General features: G+C 41.0%; 1 protein-coding gene across 3 annotated transcripts in view; it reads right to left on the bottom strand.

Annotated features, from left to right (window-relative positions):
- Window positions 1–18,913, bottom strand: part of HTR2C (5-hydroxytryptamine receptor 2C) — a 119,165-nt gene extending 100,252 nt beyond the window's left edge. For all 3 annotated transcript variants that reach the window (XR_005830962.1, XR_005830961.1, XM_040614461.1), the window contains exons 1-2: window positions 18,647–18,913; window positions 10,699–11,098 (exon numbers count right to left, since the gene is read on the bottom strand). The gene's annotated coding sequence lies outside the window, so the exon portion shown is untranslated. The remainder of the gene's footprint in view (window positions 1–10,698; window positions 11,099–18,646) is intronic.
- Window positions 18,914–25,292: the final 6,379 nt, after the last annotated feature.

The raw sequence follows: 25,292 nt of genomic DNA, 5'->3' as shown, positions 1-25,292 counted from the left end.
GACTAGAATTTAGACATATTCTTTCTTTAAGGAAACTAATTCAACAGACTGTATTTCAAATCATCCTTAAGACACCAACATCTTGGTATATCTTCACAGGAGAAAATCTACAGAAAGACTGGCAGCTAATTTAGCAAGACTCCTTCACTAAAAGTGCTTATGAAGCAACTCAATTATCCATGGACTCCCAGACAGCCTTTGAGCCACACAATGTCCATACAACGCTGGTAAACACACTTGTATTCGATTTACAAGTAAATAAATCAAGACCTATCCTGGAAATAAAATTCAAGAGAAGCAGCAGAGCAAACAATGTACCCCAGCTAGGTTCATCCCTGGTTTCTCACTGCAGAAAGCCTGGAGTGCACACATTTGACATTTTCAAGCTTTTTGCTCAGCCACGAGAGCAAAGCACAACCTTCAGCTGGAACTCTTCCATAACCACTCTGCTTGCCAGACTAGAAGCAGTAACAGAAAGGCGGAAAATAGAGACAGATGATAAAATTAAGATAGTCGGGAATGTATTTAACAGAGTTTTCATGCTTCAGTGCTGTTCCATCAGATACCTGAGGGAAAGCATGACTTTGAGCATGTTTTAGGCTGGCTATTCATCACTTGGAAGTAAGCTCTATCAGTTCACCAGCCCAGCTTGTTTTCTTTTTTCCCTTTCCCCCCCCCACCAGCTGGGATGTTCACTGTTTAATTAGTGTGTTGAGTTAATTCAATAATGGGTTCAGTGAAGGGAAGAAGTAATGTGTGAGAAGTGCTGGGAACATCCAGCCCCAAGTGAAGGCGGGGTGAGAAACCTGAGCAGGACCACTCCTTTCAAAAGCAGTTAGATGCTCAGCAGCTGGTTGAGCAGAAGAGCTTAACTCATCTTATGCAACTTCAATGTGCCTTGAATATCATTGCTGTCCTATGCAGCCAACGTGGAAAGATGTTCTCTAAAGCTGCCCGTCACAGCCTAAGCTAGATGCTTGAATTTCAGCAGCGTGAATGTCTGAAAACCATGTGATGGCTCATGGACCATTTCTGTTGTGAATTTAAAGCAATTGTAATGTCTGAGACAGTTTCCTCAATGCTTATAACTGAATTCAAATTAAAAGCAACAACTAAGAGATACAAGCCTAAGCGTCTCTGCCAAAGGCAGAAAAAATTATATATTAACTAAAGGATAAGGTGGAACACATCATACCTCAGGAAATGCATTTGCTCCAAAACACGTTAGAACTGTCAACAATTTGGCTTGGATATTTACAGTATGGTACACAAAACAAAATCATTACCATGCCACAGTATGCAATAAAACTAACCTTTAACACTGACAGTAATGCTATAGAGATAACAGGTACATGGCCAGCACATAAAACAAAAAAGTTCCCAAGTTGGAATCACAAGGGATTAAATTTTATAGTTTATGTGATGCAAGAATTTTGATTAGATTGCAAGGTTTCTTCTGGCATGAGAAAGTACTGTTTGATCCTGCTGCTTATAACCTATTACCACTGGTCTTTGTTTCTCCATCACTTGTGTACATACACAACATGTACATTATAATGCCATCCTCATACACACCTTGTCCACCACGGGGAGTCATCCAGAGCTCCACGTGAACAGCATAAGGAACAGAACCAGAACTTCAGTATGGACAAGAGCTCTGCTGTAAAGACAGCTCAAGGCTTTGGCAACCAAAATAGACCCTGAGCTGTTGGGGCCTGGCTACATCTTTTAATTAACTAAAACATCTATAGTAAATAAATATTTAGTATTTGAGGACAAAACTTGCTTCTTTGACTTAAAGCAGTATCAAAGAAAGAACAAATCAAGGCCTAAACAAAGATGCAGGAGAATAAAATTTACTGCTCAATGGCATAGAATACTAGTAAATTAGAGGTAAGAGGTGCACTCAAAAAGACATCTATATAGGCAAAAGTTACATCATTCATAATTAAAACAGCCACAAGTTACATGGTATGTGAACTACTAAGTTCATGACAGCAGTGCACTACTGACTACCCAAATAATACATTTCCTTCTCTTGGAAATTCACTAAACTGTTCATCTCTAAGGTTTTATATTTTCCTGTGAAAAGCTAGAAGCCAATGCCAGTGACATGGTGGCAAAATAAAGAAATCCTCCAATAACCTAAAGAAATCCTCCAATACTTCTTAAAAAAATTCCCTGTTGAAACTATAAGAGTCATTGCCACAGTGTGTCATGAATACTAAATTTTAGATGAGTTGCGAAGCAATTGGAATAATAAGAGGAGGAAAAAAAGTCCATTTCAGGCTATTAAACAGGATAATACCAGATCTAGGTTAGGAAGTCCCTAAGCAGAAGTTGGTGGAGCCTGGGACACTACGAGGGTGAGGACCGTGCGCTTGCCTTTGGCCCAGTGCTCCTCCCTAGGCAGTTTTTACTGGTCATTGTTGGAAACAAGGCTGCTGGGCTGGACAGACTTTTGGACTGACCCAGCACAGACACACTAATGCCAAGAGCTCACAAGAGACGGGCAACTCAATATTACGCTGCTTTAATAGGCAAACAGCCAGATTTGGTTCTTGTATACAGAGTCTAATGAAGTCAAGGGAAAATGCATGTCTGCTGCTTAGGGGTAGAGTTCACCACAGCTGAGAACAGAAGCACACTTGAGACATTTACATAATATTTTTTTTTTTTTTTTTTTTTTTTTTTTTTTTTTTTTGCTACTGCAGCCAACCTATTATGCTAAAAATTCTGAGAGAAATCAGTCCATGCAGCAGATGACAGATTTTGGGGGGTGAGTGACGTGGGTTTTGTTTCCGTTTTAAAGAAACTAAACAAACTCATCGAACCCAAACCAAATCAGAGCCCTAAACGATAAAAATAATTACCCTCTTTCCCTCAGGCCAAACAGTTTGGTCTCCTGGTGAGAGCAAAAAGTCCAATTCTCAGTCTGAATGTACCAAATGATACTTGGAGACCACGAAGATGAAGCTCACGCTATATCGGAAATCTGCTGTGACCATGCCTTAGGAAACGGCTCAGTCTGTTCTCCACATGGCTCGACCCCCTAACTACGAGCTAGAAGCAGGAGAACAAGCCATACTGCTGAGTGTGATGTTTTTCACTGCTCTACAGTTCAACTCCTTGGAAGCTTATCTTCCCCGTTCCTTACTGCTTTAGTGACCTTGGAAAACACAGATAGGGATAATAGAAGCAGAATACTAAAAGGATTATTGCTTTTATTATCCTACTATTGGGAAGCTGATTAAAAAAAAGCACATATCCTTCACCAGACTACCCTGGGCATTAGCACGCTCAGCTCTCTTCTTATAAAAGGTCACCAGGCATGATATTAAACATACCCTTAATTACTGAGCACTCGTCACTGCCAGCACAGGTGTCCTTCTCATGGCAAATGTCACAGGGAGTTATCTGTCCTTTTTCACTTCTTACTAAAATACAACAATAGCAACATAGATTTTTATAAGAAAAAGTCAGTGCCCTGCTATAGAGCCAAGGAATGGTGGTGGGTGATGGACAGTTACGCAAGTAGCTGCAACTTCAGCTGCAGGTTTTCAGCCAGATCTCGTTTGTGACTGTCCCTATGAGCCACTCCACAGGCCACAGTGAAGACATGCATGAGCTGGCTCGGTCCCCTCAACACTTTCCTGCTGGGTGGCAACACAAAGCCCAAGTAACTGTGTGAGTACCACCAGAGATATCACCTCCTATTTTCACAATGCCAAACTAAGGACATTTTACAAGGTCTGAAGATAGAGCCTTTAGTATTTCCCCATGATAACAGCAAGCTGCTCTCTAATGTCATGCCTTATGTATCTACCAGCTGCTTTGGCATGATGTAGGATCTCCTAATGTCTCCTCCCACCATGTGGAAATGGCAAAGCATGAACTCTGATGATACTCAATGTAAAATAGATTCTCCCAAACACAGAAAGAAGTCAGACAGGGAGAATATGCTCTAGCCTGTACAAAGTACCAGTTACAAAATCAGTGTTTTTAGTAACAGGTTGCAGCAGTCATCTCCCTAAGCACCTAACGGTCTTACTGTGTGGTCACACATCTCCTTTAATACAGTGGGGTTTTATTTCATACCTGTTCAGGGTAGCAGTGCATATGCTGGAAACACTGGGGTGATATGGTGTTTCACTGAGGATAAGAGCAGATTGCCAAGTGCACACAAACAACTTACAGCAGCTGCAGCTATTTTTTCTGATGCCATCTACCTCTACTCTTGATACATCGCTGCTTTTATAGAAAAATCCCCCACAAGGTTACAGAGCACGGTGAGTCAGCGTTATCACTTGGAGTAAAACTCATGAGGGTCAGCTGTTTTCCTGCTGTTGTTGGCCTGAAGAAGTGAAGGAGTCCTGCTTGCCGACAGTCATTATGCAACAGAGATAACCCATCTTTCTGCAGTCATTTGTGGGTGTCAGGAGAAGCTAAGAATAAACCAGGAAAAGCCTCTGGAAAGGTCTGCTAAGAAGCAAGCTGAAAGCAACATCTCTCAAGGTACAGTGTGCATACCCTTGCTTTAGCTTAAAACACATCCTTATGCAATCCTTACTAGATGACTGCAGGTGATAATCACATATTGCAGTTAAAATTACTGATTAACCTCCCCAGGAAGTGTTAAAGCAAGCAGAGGAAAGTAGATGTTAGGAACAACACTTACATCCCTGTTCACGTAGGATATATTAGAGTTGCTAAGCTTAAGAAAATAGGTAGGTGCCCCCTCCTGCTCCTTACAGGGAGTTATGAAGTAAATTGAAGCATTTTAAATCCTGCTTATCCACAAGCCGGATAAATTAGGATTTATTTCTTTCTTTTTTGTAATAGCTTGTCTCAAAGAGCTGTAAGAATATGCAAGCATATTCAGCAGAGAAAGCAGGTCAGCACTGACCCTTGTTCAGAAGAACAGCTAGTCAATAAAAAGAAAGAAGCCATTTAGGATGTAATTGGGTACTCCTGGCCAGGAAGATACTAGGGAGAAAGAAAGAGAAGAAACACAACCATCTAAGGCCAACTGGTTTCCCCAGCAGAGGCTGGGGCAAATCTTCTGCTGTTGTGAATGAGTTGCACTTCATGTCCTTGCTTGCAAATTGAGGAAGCAGGCTATGATGAGACCTTGGGAATTAAAACAAAAACCAAACTGAGTTTGTGCCAGCTTTAAGCTTCTTGTTTTCCTTGTTAATAAGATCAAGACCTTTTCTTGCAAAAGAACACTGTCTAATTCTGTAAACTTAGGAAAGTTTGCGAAAGCCAGGATTACTGATCATTATCTCCTGAATTAATGCTGAAGTTTTGGGGCAGTCTAGCAGCTAAATTAGTACTTTAAACTGTACATACAGGTCAGGATTCCAAAAAGAACTGTTAACTCTTCTAAGACATGCAAAGCAAGCTTGCTATCAAGGTCTTCAAGATAAACACAGCAGCCCCGGGTTTGGTACCACAAAGGACAATGGAATTCCAGTAATACAAAACCTGAGAGAACAAGATTAGAAACAAATCCAGGAAACGTAAGGTCATGTCAAATGCTGATCTTCACTTTGTTGCACCTGAATTTTTGCAAAAGGAAAAATTTGCAATGCCTGCCAAAAGAAAACGTAGCACATGCTTTCCCAAATCAAAGGTCAAGAATATTAACTGTACCTTTTCACATTGCTCCCCAAAAATTAATATGTTGGAGCTATTGAAGTGTCTAATACCAGCTAGAATCAAGAACAGCAGAAGCCAAATTTGGATGAAAATGTCTCTTCTGAAAGTCATCATATCTCATATCTTGCAATATTACCAAAATACCTATAAGTTAGAGGCAGCTTTTAATTCAACGCAAAAGTAAAGTCCTTCAATTAAATGTATTTCCAGGGGAAAAAAAACAACCAAACAAGCAAACCTCTGCTCAGCATGAAAAGCAATGGTCTTTGTAATGCAGGGGAAAGACTCATCCTTTTCTCTCTTTTCAAAGAAGTAATGCTCTGTACATCCGAGTGCATTAGTAATCTGAACACTCTCAATGCTCTGACTGACTTAGCATTTCTATCAGTAAGGAGCTGGAACACAGGAAGGGTGCAAAACAAACCTGAAACTCAGTAACCCACTTCCTGGCACTACTGTTGGTACCAAAAAAAGCACTGGTACATATTTAGTTCATCCACTTTCACAGTGGACAAGCAACAGCTATTCTGCAATCCATAAACTCTGAAAAATTCCCTAGAAACACTAGTTTCCTACACCATTGCCACAACACAGGAAACTTCATATAATGCAATGCCTGTCAAAAGAAAATGTAACATGTAATCTAACCCACATGCTTTCCAAAATTAAAGGTCAAGAATATTAAGTGTATTGTATAGTTTTATGTGTATAAATTATAGCTGTTATATATTATATGTGTATATATATGAATATATAAAATAATAATGTATTAACTGAAGCAACTAATGAGGAGTTAATGATATGTGCAGCCTGAGATTAGGATGGGAACAGAGAAAGAACCTCAGATCAGTCTCACAAGCATCAGAAATGGGTTGTGTAGACAGAGCAGCAATAAATATTACGTTTTCCCGAGTTTTTCCTTGCACTAATCCATATTGTTGCCTGGAAAAGAAATCTCCAAGCGTCCATTGTTTCTCCTTGGGTTTAATGAACAACTCACATACCAGCTAAAACTGCAGCATCGCTTCACTGAAGCACAAAGACTGGACCCATTGTTCACAGGTGTTTGTTCCTGCTCCATATACTTCCAAAATTGTGATGCTGCAAGGAGTTTCCCCAACCAATTTCCATACAGATATTCCTTCAGCTGCAGTTGCTTTAGAAAAGTCCAAGACTGTATTTTTTTTTATTATTTCATTATTTCTTTTGTAGGATAGAACTAAGGAGGAAAATTTGCTGCAAATAATTAGAGCAAAATCACTGCCCTGCATAGTTCAGACTAGGTGCACAACCTGCTTAGGCTTGGCTTCAGAGCAAACCAGGAATAGGACATGGGTGATTTTATGACAGGCATGTTTTGAAATCAAGGAAATGAACTACTTTTTTTTTTTTTTTTTTTTTTTCCCAAATCATCACCCTACATCTGCATTTGAATCCACAAATGGTTCCTGATAGAATAACATGTTGATTAAGTCATCAAACAAAACACTCTCTGGCACTGGTAGCAGCAAGGCAGCAGCTGTTTCTAAAAGCAATTGTACGTCAAGTGAAAAAGCTGGCAAGTTTCAAATTAACATTTAGCTACCTGACCAAGTTATCTTTTTCAGTAGCAAGAAACGTGGAGTCAGCAGGAATTTTTCTACCCAAAGCACACAGAAGGAAAGGAACCTCTGCCTTTCATTATTTAATATACTTGATGCAACCCTTATGTTCACAATCTGCAGCTACACTGAGAAACATAAGCGATCCAAAACCTCCAAGGACCTTAATCATTACAGAACATGCAGGAGGAACTTGTTGACAACCACCGCAGCAATTTAAATCTGCTGGCACTTTCAGAGACAAATAGCTCTGTATAAAATCCAGCTGGAGGTTGCTTTGCCTCCTCTTGGTCTCTGAACACTGACATTAGGACATCCTAACCCGGGTTATCAGCAGGGCAGCGGGTAAATCCTGCAGGTGATCGCATGGAGCACACTAGTACATTAGTGGGGCTTTTTCCCTCCTGAAAGAAGCACAAAGCAATTCTACTGCAGCCATCACAGGGAGAAATGCTCCCCGAGAAACAACCTGTGTGGTTCTTCACAGTGGTTTTAATGCTAGACAGCAACCACGGATTTTTTTCTGGAAATAGTTACCCTCTCCAAAATTACAAATCTCCACTATCAAATTCTACAAGCAATAATGGGTCGGTGCTGTTAAGGTTTTTTTTTGTTTGTTTTTTGTTTCTCCACTAGAAAGTTATTTTCTCATTAATTTTTAGACAAATTATAACAAAAAAATCCCACCCCTGCCAGGAGAGGAAAACAAAATGTTTTCCTTGAGCAGAACTTGCAGAACAGCCTCTGCATCCTCTTTAATGCCATTTCTGGAATAAACGTCTTTTTAAAGTTTGTTCTTTGATAGACTTGTCCAAATACTAGAAATTTCTCAAACAACAAGGTAAGAGTCTGACTTTTGAAACACTCACAGGTTTCCTTTGCTGCCAATGCCAGCCCACCCATCACTGATTCTTGTCCTACCTGTTCTTGAGAAGTCTCTCTTAAAATAAACTCTGGACACTTGGAACTGCTGCTCCCCAAATCTCTACAGAATCAAGGACCCATTGACAGAACTAGTAACAAGGCAAAGCGCTGGGGCAAAAAACATCCCATCAAAAAAAACCTGCATCAGAGGAGGTGCTGCTGCAGCCTGAGGCTTCACAAGTCTCCCATCACCAGTGAGACCCCCCTGGGGTCCTGCCCTTCTGTGCAGACCTCTTGTCTCCTTGCTACCTGCTACAGCGTTGCTCAAAACTTCCCCTAAGATTGGTACCTACCAGTTTTGTAGATTGTAAACTTCAAAACAGTTTTCTAGATTTTAAGGGACAAGGGTAGTGCACTGAAAATCAAAAGGCTTAAAGACAAGACTATGAAAGGGAGATAAACCATCTTTGCTATAATTTTTTAGATTAAGTCTATAGGAGCTTTTATGAAGCTAGTGAAAATCTTCTAGATTAAGCTTTAGGGCTCATCAATTTAAAATTATTTTCTTTCTGCTTCCTCCTCACTAATATTGCTCAAAAAACAATGCTGAAAAATACCTGCCAGCAATGTAATCCAGCCTGTGAAAGGCACCAGAAAGGCTTCTATGCTTACAAGCAACAGCACAGCTCCTCAAGGCACTTCACTTCTGCTCCTTATCATATTTTTCCATGTTTTTAATTTAAATTCTCAGTAGCCTTTACCACTTGAAACCAAGATGGCAAATCATTAGATCTGATATGTGCGCTGGGCTTGGACTGCCTCACTGTGAACTACAGGAAAAAGTGGTACCTTGAGATTCCCCAAGTTTAAAACAAGGGAACCAGTGTTCATGTCCCCCTACTCCCAGCTTTAAGGGAAGATCTGCCAGTCTCTTTTCCCACATAGCAGCCCTCAGCAACCAAGTCAGGAGAGCAGAAGTTTGCCCTGAACAACACGTAACTGTTGCAGGATAGCAGTGAGCATCTCACCAGCACAGCTACAGGAGCTCAATCCTTACCCTAATACTTAGGCTTTCAAAATATTATAAACAACTGATCATCAAAACAAAAGCAAAGCTGAAAACCACACAGTCAAAATCTTGAGATTAACATTGCAGCTATGAGCCAGCCTAACCCTTCCACTTTGCTTTCATGCAGTATTTCACCCCAAATTCTGTGTTTGCCAGTAGTAAACCTTTCAAAACAGAAAGTAGTATCGTTTGGGTTTGTGCAATACCCAGCACCATGGGACACTGATGGTTGGAAGGTCCAGAACTGCACTGTTCCATGTGTGTTCAAAAACACAAATAAGTATTTTCTCACTTGCAAACAGAATGAGGAAAAACTGTAAATGCCTGGAGTTTGAGATTAGATAAAGTTCTAAGAGTCACTATACATCTCTATTTAGCAGAATGCACAGAAACACTGATCCACTGATATTTTATGAAAGTGAGAAGCTTCTGTGTTTGGGTGAGATTACCTTGAACTCACACACCTGGAGGGCAGGACAGGAGACCAGTGCCATCCCATCAGCACCGGTGTGTTCCCAGAGGCACCCACAACCTGGCTGGCAGGCAAGTGGGTACAGACAAACACACGCTTATATGGCCCCTTTGTACAAGAGAGCAGAGAGCTGGGTCTCTCCCTGCTCCACAGGGAGGTTGTTCAGAGCTGGGAAGGCAACGTTAGCTGCCCTGCCAGCAGCACAGTGCAACGGTTTTAGCTTTATTATTAACTTAGCAATAGTTACATCGGTCTGCAGGAAAACACTCAGAAAAACGTCTCTGCTCAATGGCCAGCTCTGCACTGTCAATCTCAAATTACAACACATTTCTAATGTAGAATCATGGAAGAGGAGGCAAAACCAGCTCAGACCAGTAGTCACAGGGAAGAAGAAATGCTGGCAATAATGGAAAGGCATCATCAGTATTATTGTGATAAAATGTTTGTAATTACTACACTGGCAATTTTTCCAAATGGGTTGGCTTAGACACAGGTCTCTTGCACTGATTACTAAATTATTTTCTTTAAAAGGTCTAAGTGGTTTGTTTTCCAGATGAATAGCCTGAAGCCGCTTGTTTCAGAGCTTTAGTCCCCTGAGAATCACCTTCGACAGTAAAGAAATGAGACAGATGAACACTAAGCAATTCTGTGTATGAACCCAGCAGAGGTTTGGCTGATGAAAACACTTTAGGTAAAGTACCTTTCAATTTAAAATACAGAGATGGACTGGGGCTAGTTAAAAGTTACGAGAAATCAGAGGCAGTATTTGCTAACAAAGCATTTTAAACCAAGTAAACTTTCCTAAATCGAATCTTGGCTTCACCACATCTCACCTCTTCTGGGAGAGCTGCCTCGCCAGGCAAAGTAAGGGCAGTGGGTCGGCACTGACACTTTCCCAGTCCAGCCAACCCAGCCGCTGCCAGACTTCTGGCATGCCCTCTCCGCCTTGCCTGCCCACAAGGACCAGCATTTTTTTTTTAATCTGAACATACAGTGATACATTTGCCCAGCATTTACTGATCAACACTTACTTTTTTCTTGACAGAGAGCAGCCGTGCTCAGGGAGGAAAGCTCTTTGCAGCCGCCTGCACATCTGGTGCGTGGTGACACAGTGCTGCTGGCAGGGACCGAAGCACGGATAGTATCTCACTCTCACATAGTACCACCTAGGTGCAGGTTTCCATCAACCTTTGCTAACATGGAAAAGGTCCCAGGTAGCACAGCGGGGGACAGCAAAGTTCAGCCCCTCTGGTAGTTGCTCCAAAGGTCTGAGGCCGGTGTATGGTGACGAGCTGGAAAAGTTTCCTCCATCTGTGACTCAGGATCTTACCAGCATGCCTTCAGTGGGCTCTTTTCAAAGCATTCTGCACCTGTGGCTGGCACAGAGCTGAACAGCTCACCAGGAGGGAGACTCAGACACACCAGGGAGACCTTTGGGGAGAAAGAGAGAGAGGGAAAGAGAGGGAAGAATGAAGAACGGTGTTCATCCTTGAAATTTAAATCTATCTGTGGCTTCTACGCAGTACATTTCAAACATCAACATTAGCTTAGTCCATTAGATAAAATCCTATTAATCAGATGATTTGATCACCTGTGGCTTACTCAGAATTTGTTCTGATTTTAGTATTTTATCAGCAAACATAGTTCTGGGTAATTCAAACCTCACAACACCAAGCAAAAATTGCCCATAATTGACAGCTTCAAATACAAGCAGCTTTTGTCACCGAAGCACCAGCAAGAGCTCACACCACTCTTCACCTTTACTTCTCTATTGTCTGGTTTAGGTCTGAATTTCTTCTCCAGGTTTAACTGACACAAGCTCATGCTCATTCAAATTGCTCCTCTGCAAACATGACAAATGAGCTCCAGCCAAAATTTTTCAGCAATCAGACCCCTAAGCATTAACTTTGGTAATTAAAGTAACGTATCTGACAAATTAGCAGAAGGGAATATACTGGCATATATCTGTGTGACATGAAGAATTTCTGCCTTCTGCAGTCACCAGTGGACTATCAAAGCCAGTACAGCATGACACATGATGTTGCAGCATCCCTGGGCTAGAAAAGTAAGTAATCTGAGTCACCCACAAACAGAAACAAATTTGAAGGGTCATAAAAAAGGCTACTAGACCTCACAATTTTAAATAAATACATTAATTAAAACCCCTATGAATCAGCAGAGTTGAATTTTGCTGCAGTAGTATCACACAGCTTTGGAAACTGCCCTTCAGTAATCCAACCAAAACTTGGCACGTTTTCATCTCTGCTTATTCTCCCTGGTTATGTCTATGGCATCAATAGACACCCATCTGAAACATCAGAAAAATGAAAAACAGGATGGAGGGATTCAAAAGAAATAAATACTAGTATCTAGCTTTCATCCTGTTCTTTTCATTCATGAATCTCAAACTCATTTATCCAAGATAGTGAATAGTCTCCTATTGCAAGCATGAATTGTAGACATGAGCCACTACATGTATCATGGAAGACAGCATGGCTGGCAGGGGGAGACAGTCCAGCATGGAGCCCAGGCCAGGGAAGAGCATGACAGTTTGAGGAACTAAACAGCTCTTGCTTCAAAACATTCACTGCAGCACAGTCTCAGAAAACAAAATGACAGAATTCAACAGTGCACCCTATACACTCACACAGAGCCTACAGCTTCAAAACAGCACCAGCCGAGGCTCATTCTGCTCGAGGCTGTACAGGCATCCAAGCAAGATGGAAATCTCTGCCCAAGAGTTTCCTGTGGGTATCTAACACAATGCAGAAGTGCTAAATGAGTGGGAAAGGGGAGGAGAAGCAGCAGCAGCACAAAGAAGGTTGCTAGCAAATGCATGTTGTTTGGTGTCTGTGCCACCAAACCTGCCCCAAAGCAGGATCGGCACAGAGAGAAGAGCATAGTGAAGAACTGACATCTATAAGCCTGGAAAACAGGAAAGGTATTGAATGTAACTGATCTCAGCTGAACTACAGACCTACTGTCATGTCAATATACAGAGTACCAACCCATCAGTGCTTTTGGAAGAGAGGAGAAAGCCAGTCATGAGGCACAGGAGACTTGCACAGTGTGTTCTCGTATAACAGGATGGTGTGGTGGAACAGTCATTGCAAGTTCTTGACTCTGCATCACTGCCTGTTTCTAAGCACCACAAAACCTGTGTTTAAAAAGTCCTTTTCCAACAAAAGTAACTCTGAACTGGCAATTCTTTTACCAGGCCACCCTACAAATACAACGTAATTTATACTGCATACAGATCACAAATCCCAGTGCGGACTTTGCTGCACCACTGGTTTGAGGTCAAAGGCACCCACCTTGGTGACCATTGTGGTAAGCGATAGCTACCAGGATCAGCCCAGGAACAGAGACCAGACTTCAGCAGCTGCTTTGAGGTTAATATTAGTGACAAGCCCCCAGCCTTCAACATCAGCATTGCACAATGCCTCCTCTCGCATCTTTTATAAAATGACCTTTCAGGAACACAATTTTCAAAGTCACTAGCCTTGCTGGTTACACAGAGCTAGGGGAAACAGAACTTCCACTGATTGGAATAGATCAGATTTATGGACTAACAAGACAGATGATGTGGTGAAGCAAGGATAAAATGTAACGAGGCCAAGAAAAAAATTAAACACATGCTATATTCCAACTTAAACAGCAGCGTACAAAGACAGGAAATACAATCTAGAACAATTCACATAACATTTTGTAGCATTACAAAGGAGAACCAGAAAGGCAAAGATCCTGCATCTCTTACAGACTTCACAACACAGAGTAAAAACCAGTGGAAGACTGTAAGGCAAGTTAAGAGCTACTGATGAAGCGTCTGTATGAAAGGCACAAGGAGCCTTTCAACCTCAGGAGCACTTGTTGCCACACCGAAAAAATGTCAGATGCTGCCAAACAGGTTTCCAGAAGGTTCAAACCCAATCCTGAAAACTTCATGGATATCAAAACTGGGATAATCACGTGCTTCAGCATTATAAAAATCAAGTGGATTGACATCTTGATATGTTTTAATCTCTCTTTGGTTCACTATACGTTTTTTGCAGTTGTGTTCAGGATAACAGGAAGAACTGCAGCTCCCAGAGAGTGAAGAGAAGATACAAGATTTTAAAATACTGTCAGAAGTAAATTTTTTCTAAACTGTCCCTTTTACTTGACAGCACTCATTTTTAAATACCCTCTGTACAGACAATATTATAAAATATTTCTTCAAACACAGCAACTTATTAGGTGTATTCCTGACTAGTTTCTTAATTGGGCTCAGAAGTAAAATTACCATTCAGATGTTAGCAGTTTCACTGTTCGATGTCTAATCTATTTTGAAAGCTTAAACAAATTTTATAAATATTTAAATTAAATATAATCTGCATTTGCTTAGTGATTTTAATTAAGAATTAAGTTGCTGCTCCCCTGAAATGTATAAATGTTTAAAGCCAGTGCAGTAGCAGGATAATGTCTAGGCATTTAAGATTCTGTATCATTATTAATACATTTTTCAGTGTTCTACTGACTGCGTTTAGCACTGGAGTTGAGTTGCTACACTAGTCAAAATCATCTTTTAAATAACAAAAAAAACCTAAAAAAAATAAAATATGAAAACTTAAATCAGTTTTGAACTACTGTGACTGAGACACAAAACAGGGGTTTACCCATTTTTTTCCATTTTTATTTCTATTTTAAGCCCACTTTCTCCAGACCTTCCTTCCACAGGCGGAACCCTGAGCCTATGACTTTGAGCCCACTGGATTTCTTCTTGGTCTGACGAAGGAGCCTCGCAGAGATCTATTTATATGGCTTTAGGAAGAAAAGCCACCTCTGCTGACTTCACACTATGCTTTTACAAGTGAGTTACAATCCTGTTTAAGACAAATATTTATTCCTTGAGTGAGGGTACGATATCTGAATGGACTCCCCTGGTACTAAGTAAATCCAAGACCACTGAAGGGTAGCCCGTCCACCTTGGAGCATGTCGCTGGCACATTGAAGCCATGTCAGGGATGCTCGTTTCCGAGCATTGTCCTCAACCTGCGTGTGTGCGCAGGAGGCAGAAACGTCACGGTTAATGAAAGGGGCTTCACCGGAGAGCACTGCAAGCTACAGGTTGTGTGTGGGAAACAGCCCGAGGAGACACGTGCTGAAGCCGGCGTGCAGCTGTCCGCACTGCGACAGGCGACCCTGCGGAATGGCACCATCAGGCTGAATGCACCCTGGGCAGCTCCTGCGGGTTGCGGGATATGGCAAACGCCTGCCAAGGAACCGCAGGAAGGAAGAGCCTTATACTCGGCATTTCCGATCCTACTGCAAATGCCGCAGAAAAGGCCTCCCATCACAAACATGACTGAGAAGGAAAAAAAATACAGAAAAGTTGCAAGATACTGGGTAGCAACAAATTAGATGCCTAAAGTCCAGGACTGAGAACAAAACCATTACAGATACTTAATTAGAAAAGTAGCTATTAAAGTAGACTGGAGTTGTTTAATACTTTGTCAGTGAACTAATGTAATTAACTGTTGGACAGAAATGGGGACAAAACAGTGGTTACAGGTCTTGGAAAGAAGTAGAAAAAGAATGAACTGCAAAGGTCATAAATCTCAGATTCAACTGCCAGCCTTTTTCTCTCTTAGTCCACAAACAATTAAAGTATTTCTTCCATCTGTTCTAATCTTTGAAAGTACGACTGTGTAGACTGCAGTTGCATTTTGACCACAGTATAGACACTGCACTGGACAACTTTTTCTCTGCATGGCTCTGCACATTGGTTTGAAGGAGACATCCAGAGGCGGGGGACAGGCTATGCCTGTCCCTTACCCCAGACTTGCTTAAACCAGATTGAACTGGGAACCAGCAAATAAAACCTCCAAAACCAGAATGAAAGAATATTTAAACCCAATTTCAGTAATACTGACTGTTACTAACTAAAGCGAAAGAACATAATTATTTTACAGACAGTGCCTTTCAGTTTTCCTTTGAAGGGCTTCATGGTGTGTAAGAAGATAGCCATGTATCTCCGGAGGCCTGATTTAAAACCTCTAATTCGTAATCAACAGCACACTTGGTGATCTAGAAAAAAACGACTCATCACAAAAACCAACTCAACACTCTACAACAGAGCAATTCCCACACACACATTCATAGAAGGGCAGAAGATTAACTGTCATTTTGATCTCTTGATGAGAAAGGGCACAATTTCGACACAGAACTGCATTTTCTCTGGGCGACAGTAAGCAACTCAGAGTAGCACAGACCAAGACAGTGTTTTCAACCTGCCATCCACCTAACTTCAATCTGTTATAGCTATTCAACCAGTGACATCCAAAGTCCCAAGCTACGAACACATCTCAGTATCCTCATTAAAAAGTCAGCATGGGCAATTTTGAAGACATGTATTTTATAGAACACTTTTATAAAAGAAAATTAAATACATTAGAAAAGAGCTAAGAGTGAACAATTACATTTTTGCACAGTCAGAAAAAGTAGGCAATAACATTCTCCATGACACTCGAATTTTTTTTTCATCCCACGAAAGTTGGCCACTGGCTGGAATTAAACTGGGTGCAAAGTGGGAGGTTCCCTGGCACCAAGGTAGGGTACGTGTTAACCTCACAGCCACACATGGCTTCGGCTTTGCCCTCTGTCATTTTCCTTTTTACTGCAGTCCTTTGCACTGAGAACGAGACAGACGCAAGCATCGCCTTTCGCTCTGTCCCTCAGACACTTCTCTGACATTATCTCCAATTAGTATCCTGTTTGTTATCCAATATATCACTCATAATAGTTTCAGTGCAACCAACCAGTTCCTCCCCAAATGAAAGGAAGGTTAATGATGTTTTCTGCTACTGTTACTATATGCTTTGCATAAGAAAGGGAATGGATTTCTTAAATAACAGGAGACAACGTTCCTTTCCTGCAATGCCTTAGAGCAGAAGACATCCTTTCTTCAGCAGTAAGGATCAGCTGGACTGCCCACATCTTACCAGGTCAGGAGCTGCTTTCTGCCCTGGACGCACAAGTACCCTGTGGCCAGCAGAGAAGTGGCCCAAGTGGCTTTAGTCTGGATTTTTTTTCTGTAACAGAGCAAAACATTGTCCCTTGAAAAGACAGAACAAAATCCACTAGTGACAAAACTATTTGCATTGGTGCATTGCCAGGGTTGTTTTCTCCCTTCCCCTAGACCAGATACTCAGCTCAGCGCCTCAGCCCATGAACCACACACTACCCCCAGCCCTGGGATCAGGGTGGGTGAAGGGGAGATGCTGCTCTGGAGTCAGGAAGGATGAGAGCAGCATCAGCTCCCTGCTCCACCTCCAAAGCAATGCATGCTAAACTCAACTTGGGCATTTAAAAAGCAGAAAACATTAGAAGGAACACTACGCAAAGCAGAAGCATGATATAAACCTGAGTCCAACCTAGGAGACACTGACTGCAGCCAAAACATTTTCATTTAAGTAACTGATGTTAACCCTATTGTATAATCCCAGTTATCTATTAAATTCTCCCAAAGAAAAAGTCTGACTGATTGCCTGGTAACAGTTAGCACTGGTTGTGTCATTACAGTAACTTCAAAATTTTTTACATTAATAGTACACCATGGTTAGCAACTGTACTTTTTCCTGATTTTTACATTTCTTATTTATTAGATGATGAATTTTACCTGAAATTTGTGTCAAACTGCCTTTGCCTCAAAGCTGGAATTCAATTAACAATACAGGGGAAAAAAGTATTTTAATAGGTGCATTGGCTACAAAAGAAAACATCAAACATGACTTGCATGTAAATCAGTCATCATATGAAGAAAATTATCTCCATAATTAGTGACTTGAGGCAGTTGTTGGTGATCACAATACAAAGGGCTAGAAAAGACCTCACCTCACCTACACCTTTGCCTAAGAAAGGATTGTTGACAGCTGCTTTTCTGAGCTAAAACTGTTTGCAATTAAGCAGTTCCATGTGTTTATCCAGAGAATTTCCTGGATTGTAGCTTTCTCGTCTAAATGCTTAAATATTGGGTTTATGTAAATTTAAGCTATTATGGTGGGTTTAAATTGTAATATAGAAATGATGAGATATCATTTTAATTCTGAAGGGGATTATTTCAAACAGAAATATCAGATCTAAGTTAAAAAGACCAAAAAACCCACAAAACCCCAAAACCAACCAAACAACAACAACAAAAAACAAAACCAAAAAAACCCCCCACAACACTTCATGTTCCCTGGAGACAGAGCTGATCTGAAGGAATCTATCAAGAATGAGCACAGGCAGATCCAAAAACTTAATCTTCAATGGCCCTGAAGCAGATGGGGCAAGAAACACAGTCCAGCACCCCCACACAACAAATTCAGAGAAGCAAAGGGGTCTTATCCAAAATAGGAGGCAGCACCTGGGTTGAGCAGGATGTCGGGCACATCTCAGCTCATCACCAGGCTCAAACATCTACTCCTTCAGTCTTTGTTCTTCACTGAATCCCACTGACCCACTTGTTAAAGTGGGAAAACTCTCCTCATGCTACTTGCCCTGGTGATTTTACCACAGTAGTTTTGCTCAGCATCACAAACGTGACCCATGCTGGTCTCAGGAGGGTGCAGGTGTTCAGCAAGGCTCATCCACACACACCAGGATGCCATCTTTCTGGCTTGCAGGGAAGCCCAGGAGAGAGCTGCTCGTGGCCCCATCCAGCAAAGCATCTCCCCCTGCTCAGGTCTGAGCACACGAACCACCCCACACACCTGCGGGCAGGCTCAACCCCACGCCCAACTGAACCCTGCGGCAAAGACCGTCTGCGAGCCCAGCTCCCTGGTGCTATGGCCATAGCGCAGGCAGCTGCAGTCCTGCAAGGTCTGGCTTAAGCTTCGAGCTTCAATTCAAACATAAATTAATTCAGGGAAGCCCTTAAAGATCCCTCTTGGCTTTAGGATCTCTTAAAGCAAGCGTAAATCACTAGCGTTTTGTCCTGGCACCAGGCTTTATACTTACTTTATGTTACCACGAACGACTGCCAAAAGGGAAGAGCGAAGAGCTCAGGTCCATTAGCCATACTTTATTTTTTCATGATCTTCCCAGAAGTCATTGCCCACATTGTTCTGATGCATCTTTGCAGTCCTCATCCAAGCCACTGAAAACCCTTTACTACAGCTCTGGGATATCTGCAGCTTTTAAACCTGGCCCACAGCAGTACAGCAGCAAAAAGAGCCGAACCTCCAAACACTATCACTGGCAAGAACACATTCCATGTCAGCTTGCTTTTTTCTTCCCAGAATGACAGGCACTGTCCAAGCTGCAGACACCACATAACGTACCACTTCTGAATATATGCAAAACGAAGGAAGCGGCATTTCTATCAGCAGGAAACATTTGGGTCAAATTTAAGACAACTCTTTAGGACTGATGAAGTGTACTTACCCTAAGTGTTCATAGTCACAAGTCTAATTTTTCCCACCACCTAAAAGTTACTGATCCATTTCTACTAAAAAGGCCATGCTTATACCTGTCTTTTTGGGGGAGACTCAACAAAATAACTGGTTGAGTGCTCACAGAGGGGTGAAGACACACTCACAGGCCTTTGTTACAGCACTGCCTTTGAAAAAACACTTATTTAATGTTTAAAGACTATGAGGCTACGCTTTGCACTGTTAGCTTTAAGACCTAGCCTACCTAAGACAGGAAAAGTGCAGCTTAATTCATTTAGATGTCTTTCAAAATAGTCTCAAAGAAAGTTCTTTAGGAACACTAAGCAATAACAAACAATGACAGCTTAAAATTGTTTTTATAAAACAATTACAAAAAATAATAAAAACATAATATCTTGGCTTTTGATGTTGAGGGATTCTTTGTGGGTTTTCCCATTTATTAGTCTTTTTTTCAGATTAGAACATTATTTTTATAATTACCGTTGTGAAATAAGTATCTCATTAGGGTTTTCCCCTTTAATACAGGGTTCCAATGTAAATCATTGAAAACTAGGAAGCCTTAAAACTTCAGTTTCTTCTGGGAAATAGTTACTGCAAGGTCAGTCCCAAAGGATAATATTTAAAACTCATGGAAAGTTTCTTGTGGGGGCAGCCAAAACACTGCAGTCCCTCACGACCTGTGCCACAGGACTAAGAGCTGAGCAGCTGCAACCTCCAGCAAAGTTTTGAGCATTACCAGTTTGGGAATTAAAACCTTTCCTAAATTCATTATGGCCAAGACTTAAGAGTGAGAGCATAACAGGCATCTCGTTTCCTGAAATGTGCCGTTACTTCCCAATATGACTTGCTCATATAAAACTCTGCTTCCTATGTTTTAAGATTCCCAAAATCCTTTTACGTGAATTGCATGTAATTGTGATAAACACAACAAAAAAGCACCACAGAACTAATTTACCTTTCCCAATCATTTTCTAATGAAAAATTTTGCAGGCACATAGTATCAGCTCCACAGCATGGGCCATTCATTTTATTTGAACAGCCTCAGTCCAGCACTTTGAAACGCCACCACCGCAGTCCCCATGCCTGCATTCAGTCCAGAACACGGTGTTTATTTAAAGGTTTTGCACAATTTCAGAAAGCTGCACAATGTTGCAAAGATAAGCCATCCTGCAGAGGAAACAGAGCCAGGGAAAGGGCAGGCATTGGGGTGCACTTGATGTTCCACAAGACATCTACAGTGGCATAACAAATGCTGCTTGCTTGGGAGGTTTCTTGGTGCAAAAAAGGAATTAAAAGCAGCCTTAAGAGCCATAGGATGTAGGAGCTGCCCAACGCTTCAATTTTACATCTGGATTTACTGATGTTATAAATGTCCACATCAATATGAGTCGCACAAAACTCATATTCTGTAATCAAACAACCAAGTGGAAATTTCAATTTTCATAATATTCGAAGCAAGGGGGAGGAGGTTATTCCCCATGGCTCAGAACCAGCAACTGAAAATAATATGATCCTAAAATGAATAAAACTTACAGAAGTAGTTAAAAGGACCATTAAAAATTCCTCACTGTAAAGGTGCTGACTCATGGTTTTTTGAGTGTGTGCCAAGACTGCACTGCTCAGAAAACAGATGAACTCCTTAAAAAGATCTTTCATAACTCTTCTGAAAATAATTTTTATTTCAATTTACTCTCTGCAATTCCCACTATGGACAACTGGGAATCACACATCCAACGCTACACTGCTTTATGACGAAGCTGGTCCTACCTAATGCCTGATCAGAATCCCTAATGGACATCAATTATTGTACACGGAGGTGAATTAAACATGAAGATTATTTATTTCCATAATACATTTTAAATATGTATTTACTTCTATGTGATGAAACTTTTATTGTTTTTGTTTGGGAGATGAAAGGGACAGGATGCCTAGTGTTAAAATGAATTTTCTAATTGGACTTTAATGAACCTTGTCAAACCTCTTGATGTAGCTTTCTCACATTTAAAGATCACTTAAACCCTATCTAAAGAATGAGCCTGCATTAGGATTTAAAGGTCTCCCTTTTAGTGGTGGTGCTGTGCATGCTGAGTCTTAACTTCAGAGGCAAAATATCTTTCTTTTAAAAATTAAGAAGAATCAATATATTAGACAAATGGAATGGCTTTATATTATTTTAGATAAAGTAATTTATTTACATTATTTCATTTGTGAGGGAAAACACTTAGGGGAAAAAAAAAGAAAAACAACCTATCAAAATATTGCCCATTCTTAGCAGATGAAAAGCAATAGCAAATTCTACATTCCAGAAGTATTTTTTCCCCTGAAATTTCCCCTTGAAAAAAGATGGTTGTTTTGGCTTTTCAAAAAGAGATCACATTTCGACTAGTCTACTGTGAACAAGGTTATGGCAAATACCTTAAAACTGGTAGTACATTTATCCTATTCACAATGTCAGGAATGGAGTTACAGGAATTTTTATTTTTTGTGTGTGTGTAAACATTACTATAGCAAAGAAATATTTTGTGTGGTTCAAGTACAAAACAGCTTCAGACTACACTGAAAGTTTGCATATGCCAGTGTCGGTGAAGGTGAAGAGGACAGTGTGGGTGTGCTTCTCTCATCTGTGCTCTTCTGGATTTGGTCTCTCCTCTGGGCTGCAATGGGTCCCTAAGTACTGCAGCGGCATTCCCATAATAGTCCCAGATACTCTTAACAACAAGGCAGATGTGGTTTCCTATTTTCACAGGCCTTTTAGAAACGTTTTCTTCCTCTTAATGTCAACCTTTTCCTCTTCTATATATCTCTTCCTTTTGCCTCAAGGAGGCTTTTATAGCCACCGTGCCTCACGTTACAGATCTAAAATGCCAGACCAAGCTAGAATATTGCAATGGATTATTCCCATCAGTCCCATATTACAGACTCAGGAATTCAGTTTGTTATTGTCAGTAGCCCCAAAATTAATGAACATAGTTTATGAGCAACGCTCAGTTCAATTTCATTACCTTACACCAAACCTGAGACAGGGAAAACCACAGCTTCAATCCAGAAAACAGTGTACTATGCATCAATTTAAGGAGCACTCCTAATCGGAGGTTGGGCAACCACTTGCTCTCATGGCTCTGTGGTATCAAACGCTTCTTTCATTCAAAAGACCTTTTCAGTTATGTCGTATTCCTAGTCTTGTAACAAAAGGCCCCCCAAAGAAATATAAAATCCTCATTTAATTACATCCCTAGCCCTAAAAGCCCTTTGCTGCTTTGTAGGAATAAAAATTTCCTCAATGTTAAATAGGAAAATCGTTCCAAAGGAAAAATAATGGCAAGGATAAAACTTTATTCACGAAGAAAACTAGAACTTCATTTAGTGTTTTAAAGACTTCATTAACAAAATCCTCTGTGGGTACCTACAAATGTTAAATTAAGATCAAGACCTTAAACAGTTTGTTAGACAAATGAGCACATCAAAGCATTTCAAAAAGGAAGAACCTGAGACTTGAAAAGCTGTCAGAGAGCAGAAGTGAGAAGAAATAAAGGCTAATGAAGTAACTGCAATGCCTGAAGAAATGTCTAGAATAGGTTTGCCTGTACATTATCATCCTCTGACCTTAAGAGGACTAAAAATGAGGCTGAATTCACTTCATGAGGCTGAACTGACTTCATAACATTATATATTTTATTACACAGAGGTGCAAGATTGCTATAAAAGTCTATCCTTCCTTTTTTCATCTCCTCTTCGCTCTATACCTGAAAGACCTCTTTGTTGTTATTTCAAAATTATTTGTTACACTGGAAAATAGAGGAAAAAATACTACATACATTCCCATAAACCTGATGAAAAGATGCTGTAGTCCTGGCACAATCCCTGGGCCAGCTCCAGCTGCTCACCACAGCCCCTGCACCTCTGCGTTTGTGGATAGACCCACACAGGGGGGTGGTCTCTCCCAATGTTGTCCTCTTTAAAGCAACCAGTAGCCTATAACCGCCTACATATATCTATATACGTATACCCCAATGGCCATGTAGCTAGGTGTAGAGATCAGTCAGAATGGCCTTCAGATCCTTTGTTAGCAATGGAGCAGACCAGGGCAATTAGGCTTCAGGTAGATGCACAGCCGTGCCATGCTGTATCCCAGGGGAGATCCTTCTCCTCTGCTGACCACAGCACAGGCCAAGGTCTCTTGCCTTCACTAGCTAAATCAGACCCCTTGAAGGATGAGGCAGGAAGAAAATAGCCCGCTTACTATGAGTAATCCAATGTAATTTCATGTAAATAAATCTCTATAAATACCCAGAACACATAAATCAAACTTTTCTTCATCTGTAACCTAAGGCTCAAAAAACAGTACAACACCCGCATGGTACGAGGTCTTCACACTTCAGACATCAGCTGTGGCAAACTAGTACCTACTCTGGCATACAGCATGATACAGCTCTGGACATGCGCCTCTCATCACCAGCAAAGGCAGATGTATGAAGTCATCCATCAAAAAAATGTCTATTTGTTGTTGACAGTAAAGAACGTTTTGGAAGAAGGAAGCCAAGTTAGCGACTGACCCCAACTCTAAAACAGCAGAACCTGCATGGGCTGCCTAGCCATCCTTGTATCTCTGTCAACTCATAAACAAATGGGTATAAGCTGTTGTAAGAGTTTCCTTAAGATTTCAAAATACTATTTTTCTGTATCCATCCTGATTTATAATGAATGTCCCTTTTTATCTTGCATAACACATGCTGAGTTGGTGGTCTTCATGCTAATTCTTTCAGAGCAGCAAGGTTTGAACCCCACAGGGAAAAGACTAAATCTCCTGTGAGTGTTGGCATCAGCCCCTCTGACTCACCACGGTCTAGTCTCCTTCCTCTCTCGGGGTATTCACTGCTGTGTTAGCCCCCAACACAACCTGGATTTTAAATGTGCTTGCTCTAAGAATATCGGGAGACGATGTTTTAGTTGCTTGGTTTATTGAGTGTAACGCTTTCAAAAATATCATAGTTTTTGATGCATGAATATTTGAGAACCTTGCTCTTAAGATACAAGCTAAAATGAACTGAACAATACATTTCATTTAGCACAGACCATTTGGGAATGCTACTGGAGATGCATATAAAAGTGCCTATTTCTAAACACACGTATTGTATCATGTCTGAGTGCAATAGTGGATGCACTGCTCTTGGGAAATTGCCGCGGTCAGTACCACGAGCTCCTGTGTCCCAGTTTGCAGGCTCAGTGCCACCACCCCAATTTCCTTGCTGGGTTGGATTTCTCAGCCTCTGGCCCAAGAGAGGAAAGTCCCTGCACCCCAGAAGACAAGTCTTCATAGCCCAAATACAGTTCTTCAGGCCCTGGAACCTCAGCACAGAGGAGCAGTGAAGGTGGTGTTCACTTTATAAGTCCATTTGATGTGGGAAAATATTGTACAGGATGAAAACAACCCCTTTACCACTGACAAGAATTCACCATCATATAGTTCTGCTTGGCAGCTGCCCAGCCACCTTCCTACTGCCATCTCCCACTACAAGGGTTTGACCAAGACTCGCCTGTTTTCAGGGTCATGATGATTGTTCAGATACCCCTAAACTCATCTTCCCTCCAAAGGAGCAGAGGCGAGGCTCCCAATTACCATAAAGTGTAAATTTTACCTTATTGCTTGGTAGAGCATAAAGCAAACAAACGCTATCAGAAGCAAAAATATAATCACAGACCAGTGCTGTTGCCAGTTAGAAATTACATGATAAGCTGCCTGCAAGCTCATTACCACCCAGCTTCCAAAATAAATTAGAAATTTTCAAAACCAGAAAGATGAATAATCAAGGAAATTCTATAATGTGATTTACTGAGGAAATAACATTATAAAACAATCTTTGCTGCTGCTGCTGCAGATCGGCTTTAGCCACAGAATTTATTAACCACTGATAAACATCAATCATGTTTGTCCTCCTCAAGCAAAGCAAACCTCTTTGTGCTCGCCCTATGCCCCTTGGCTGGCTCACTAACGTGCTTAACGCTAGGGATGAGAAGAATAATAGGATTCAAAATACAGTATTGTTTCTAAACCTTAATAAGAGGAAAGTCACCGAATACAAACCTGGGTAATTACTTCTACTCAGAAGAAAGCTACTCAGGCCATTCCTCAGTTTAAAGCACTCTGAGGGGGAAAAAAAAAAAATTACACCAGGGCTTGTTTTTATAATTGGGCTGTTTTGTGAATGCATGAC

This window comes from Falco naumanni, chromosome 14 (assembly GCF_017639655.2).
Source record: "Falco naumanni isolate bFalNau1 chromosome 14, bFalNau1.pat, whole genome shotgun sequence".
NCBI lineage: Eukaryota > Metazoa > Chordata > Aves > Falconiformes > Falconidae > Falco > Falco naumanni.
Note: the sequence above shows the minus strand (reverse complement) of the source record. Positions and strands in the feature narration are given on the sequence as shown.